General features: G+C 40.3%; 1 non-coding gene across 1 annotated transcript; it reads left to right on the top strand.

The window, feature by feature from the left end:
• Nucleotides 1-2,141: 2,141 nt before the first annotated feature.
• LOC141662673 (small nucleolar RNA R71) lies at nt 2,142-2,248 on the top strand. The gene has a single exon (XR_012550775.1). It is a non-coding gene; the product is annotated as a small nucleolar RNA R71 (small nucleolar RNA).
• The last annotated feature ends 2,961 nt before the right edge of the window (nt 2,249-5,209 follow it).

The raw sequence follows: 5,209 nt of genomic DNA, 5'->3' as shown, positions 1-5,209 counted from the left end.
GCCATCATGCATCTCTGAAATATGGAAGGTGCACCACACAACCCAAAAGACACACTTCTAAAGGCAAAAGTACCAAATGGACAAGTGAAGATAGTCTTTTCCTGATCTTCTGAAGCAATACAAATCTGATTATAGCCCGAATAACCATCCAGAAGACAATAATATTCATGCCCAGCCAACCTGTCAAGCATCTGATTAATAAATGGAAGAGGGAAGTGATCTTTTCTTGTGGCCTTGTTCAACTTCCTGTAATCCATGCAAACTCTCCACCCCGTGACTGTTCGAGTAGGAATGAGCTCATTCTTCTTATTAGCCACCACAGTGATGCCTCCTTTCTTCGGCACACACTGTACTGGGCTCACCCAAGAAATGTCAGAAATATGATAGATGATCTCTGTATTTAGCCACTTGAGAATTTCTTTCTTCACGACCTCTTTCATTATCGAATTTAGCATTCTTTGTTGCTCAACAGTAGGCTTGCTTCCTTCCTCTAGAAGAATTTTATGCATGCAATAAGAAGAGCTGATTCCCTTGATATTTGATGTAGTCCATCCAATTGCTGATTTGAACTCTCTCAGAATTCTTAAGAGCTTTTCTTCATCACTACCTGAAAGGTCAGACGTAATGATAACATGCAAAGTAAATGGGTCACCTAAAAAAATACCTTAAGTGTTCACGAAATAGTTTAAGCTCGAGTGTAGGAGCTTCCTCAATAGATGGCTTGAGGCGCTTTGGAGACTTTTTTAGCTCTTCCAATCCAAGAGATTCAAAAGGCATATCCAGCCTTCGCTTCCAAGGAGAAGCATTCAAAACCTGCAACTGTTCATCACCTTCATCATCTTCATTATTTGAATTCCCTAACAAGGTCTTCTCTAAGGCATCAGACCTTAGCATTTGATTAAGTTCCGAAGTAACCATAGAATTGACCAGTGCCACCTTTAAGCACACCTCATTATTAGTAGGGAATTTCATGGCATTGAATACATTGAACGTCACATCCTGATCCAGCACTCGCATAATAAGCTCACCCTTCTACACATCAATCAAGATTCGACTCGTAGCCAAGAAAGGTCTTCCCAAGATTATGGGAATCTTCTTATCTTCCTCGAAATCAAGAATTACAAAGTCAGCAGGAAAGATGAGTTTATCCACCTTGACCAAAACATCATCCACAATGCCTCGTGGATATGTAATAGAATGATCGGCCAACTGCAAAGACATATAAGTAGGCTTAGGATCAGGTAAGTCCAACTTCTTGAAGATAGACAAAGGCATCAGATTGATGCTAGCTCCCAAATCACATAAACGCTTGTCGAATGACAAGTTTCCAATGGTGTAAGGAATAGTGAAGCTTCCAGGATCTTTAAGCTTCAGAGGCAACTTCTGTTGTAGCACAACACTGCATTCCTCCGTGAGAGCTACAGTGTCTAAGTCGTCGAGCTTCACTTTCCGAGAGAGAATACCTTTTATGAATTTAGCATAGCTAGGCATTTGTTCAAGAGCTTCAGTGAAAGGTATGTTGATATGAAGTTTCTTGAAAACTTCCAAGAACTTAGCAAATTGCTTATCCAGCTTTTGCTTCTCCAGCCTCTTAGGAAAATGAGGTGGAGGGTAGACCCGTTTTTCTCATGTATTACTCTCAGGAGGAGTGTTGACAACAGTTGTCTTCCTTGGTTCCACTCCTGCTTCCTTCCTTGGCTCCACTCCTTGAAAATCAGGGGGGTTGTATTGCTTTGCCTCAGACTACTGATAAGACTGTTGCACCATATTCTGAGTGGTGCTCTAACTGAAATTAGGATGATTGCGGTTGCACCATATTCTCATGCGCACCAGCACAATGCTCACATACACCAGTGATCTGATTAACTCCATAATTAGCCAAAGAATCCACCTTCATTGTCAAATCCTGAAGCTGAGCATCTATAACAGTAGTTGTATCCACTTCCAGAATTCTTACTACCTTGCCTTGAGGCATTCTCTGAGTTGGGTTTTGGTATTCATTAGCAGCCATCAGCACAATCAATTCATCAGCTTCATTGTAGCTTTTAGCCCATAAGGCTCCTCCTGATGTCACATCAAGCATGGGTCTAGAAGTTGCACCCGACCCATTATAAAAGCAGTTAATGATCATCCAGTCAGGCATCCCATAATGAGGACACTTACTATGCATCTCCTTGTAGCGATCCCAACCTTCACACAAAGATTCTCTAGACTGTTGTGCAAATTGAGTAAGAGCATTCCTAACTGCAGCAGTCTTCGCCATATTGAAGAATTTAGTGAGAAAATTCTGAGCAAGATCCTCCCATTTGGTGTTAGATACTGGTGGCAGAGAATGCAACCAATATTTTTCTTTATCCCACAGAGAGAATGAGAAAAGCCTCAACTTAATAGCATCTTCAGAAACTCCATTGAACTTGAAAGTGTCACAGATTTCAATGAAATCTCTGATGTGCATGTTGGGGTCTTTTATAGGAGAACCCCCAAATTGAACTGAGTTCTGTATCATCTGAATCGTGCTCGACTTGATCTCAAAGGTGTTAGCCGGGATGGTTGGCCTGATAATGCTAGATTGAATATCATTGATCTTTTGCTGAGAATAGTCCATTAAATCCTTCGGATTTGCTTCTGGTTCTCCCATTATGACAAAAGATTTTAACTAACAAGCAATTAACTAAGATTTTAAAGGGATATGATTTAATATATAAGACAAACATGGGATTCTAACTTCATTACTACTTCATTCAAAGTCTTTGTTCTTAACCTTAGCATGTAATGGTGATGACACTAATCCGACAACACGAAACTAGTAAACGCCAACTTTCGTTGCACGAATACCCTACTACCAGACATTCACAGAAGAGATAGAAGTTGAATAGACACCAAGTATGTTGAGACCCTATATGTCTATAGAATTTGACAACATAAAGGTTTAATGCGCAAGTTCTCTATCATGATTACATAGGGCAAGTAAGATGGTTAAAATTACCTACAAATCGTGCATAACAAATACATGAACCTATGCTAGCATGGCAAGTTCTAGACCTCTAAATTTACTTTCCCTTCATTAGAGAGTAACACGCTATTTATATATTCGCGATGCTCATAAGACGAATAAGCACGACCAATACCAGGATATCATACAATCACCACACACTAAGGTATCGAAACAAATTAACTATTAAAATCCATAAGTAAATCCGCTAGAATCCCACAATAACGATTAGCCCATAACCGAACTCATCATCACCGTGGGTTCCGATGAAAGCATGGTATAATAACTTAGTCTTTATAAACTGAATAAATAATCATAGTACGTTAAACAAGAGTATAGGTTCAACAAGCAAGAAAACTAGCATCCAAGATTACAACTTAAAATAAAGAATTACAAGAATAAACTGGATCCTCTTCGCCTTGTTTGTATTTGGGCTCCTAGGTCTTCTCGTTGTTTTCTCCTCAGTCTCTGTTATGAAAAACATCTTCAAATAATATTTATATAGCATCCCAATTAATCCAGAAGCCCAGAACAACCATCTTCTATTTGTAACAGGATTCTGAAATCCTGATCTGGTGCGGCCGCGTGCTTCACCATCGCGCGCGCGCTGTCCTTCTGCTTCTCTGGCGTGGTCGCGTGCTAGCACAGCGCGGGCGCGCTGATATTCTGGAAAAACTGATTTGCTTTCTTTTATTTACTGGTTCTTGATGAAATTCTACGAGCAAACTCCCAGGACACCTTCCTAACACCAATTTAGCACCAATAGAATGCTAAATCTCCTCGATCTCTTATTTATGTCTGAAATGCAAAACACTACAAAAACGAATCAAATTCACAAACTACTTGAGTACAAAACACCAATTCAAGCCTTTATAGGACATTCTAAGTGGACATAAATGCCACTTAACATCTATCAACTTTTTTATTGTAGTGCCAGCGGCTCGGGGGTGATGCTCTTGCGGATATGTATGACTTCTACGGGGCCCTCAATCAGTAGTGGACCCGGGATAACTTTTTGCATGACACCACTTTGTACAATGCATGCTTTATGTTTTTCTATCTTGAAGAGTTTCCCTATTTGTTTATTTTTATGTTATTTTCTCTTTAAATTGCTCGAACTTCTCTTTGACTTGTTGTTCCACAGTGTAGGTATTCCCGTTTCGAATCCATTTTATCAGGAGATGTCGAATTAGTTTAAGGATCTTGCTGGGCGGTTCAAGAAGATCGAGGGAACACATCAATTGGATTCAGGGAAGGGTAGGAGGAGGACACATGGTTCCAATCTCAGGGACACGAGTTCGTTTGATGCTGTGGTGCCTCAGGTTGCTCCGCATGTCAATCCTCCCGTTGTTGTTATTGATACCGGGAGTGGAAATGCTGGAGGTGAAGAAGTAGGGGAGCTGAATACCCGAAAGAGGAAAGCTGATCAAGATGGAAGGATTGGGTACGGAACCTCGCCGAGGAAGAAGCTAGCTTTCGATCCAGCAGAAGAGGAAAGCAGGATCTTTATGGAGACAGACGCACTGAAGAATCTGTTGGCCAAGATCACTATCGATGATCGTTGAACAGAAATGTTAGGCAACTATGATGCTTCAGATGATTTTGAACAGTATTCCAAAAAGGATCTGGAGACTTTCATCGATGGGATGGTTTAGGATGTTATAATGGTATTAGGGAAATATTGTTCTCCCTTTGGTGAATTTGAACTTGTGTTTATTTTATGTTCTTTTATTTTAGGATAATGCGCGGATCTCTCGTTGTGTGCAAGCATCTTGACTAAACTACAAGGAGAAATGTGACACCACCAAGGATGCTGCTAAAGATCTTAGGAAGCTGCATTTGAGTTTAGGGTCCTTAAGGATGCCCAGGAGAAGGAGGTCGGGGAGCACAAGAAGGCCGATGTTGATATGGTGAAAGCCCAAAACGAGGCTTCTGCATATCTTTTAAAAAATGACCATGTGTTGGCATATAGCTTCTACTTATCTTGTTCAGAACCCGGGAGGTGATATATGTGGTGCCCTCTAAACCCGGGTCAGAAGTTTGGGGTCCACAATATATATACAATCTATAAACCTGAGTAAGAAATAGTATTTGCAATGACCCTGCTTTACATAACCACAGATCGCAACAGATTAAAGTATGAAAACAAGCCACAATCTTAACCTTTATTACAACGTACCAAATCCCAACTAATTTAACTTATAACTGATAATAAAT

The sequence above is a fragment of the Apium graveolens genome, chromosome 5 (genome assembly GCF_009905375.1).
Source record: "Apium graveolens cultivar Ventura chromosome 5, ASM990537v1, whole genome shotgun sequence".
Classification (NCBI taxonomy): Eukaryota; Viridiplantae; Streptophyta; class Magnoliopsida; order Apiales; family Apiaceae; genus Apium; species Apium graveolens.
Note: the sequence above shows the minus strand (reverse complement) of the source record. Positions and strands in the feature narration are given on the sequence as shown.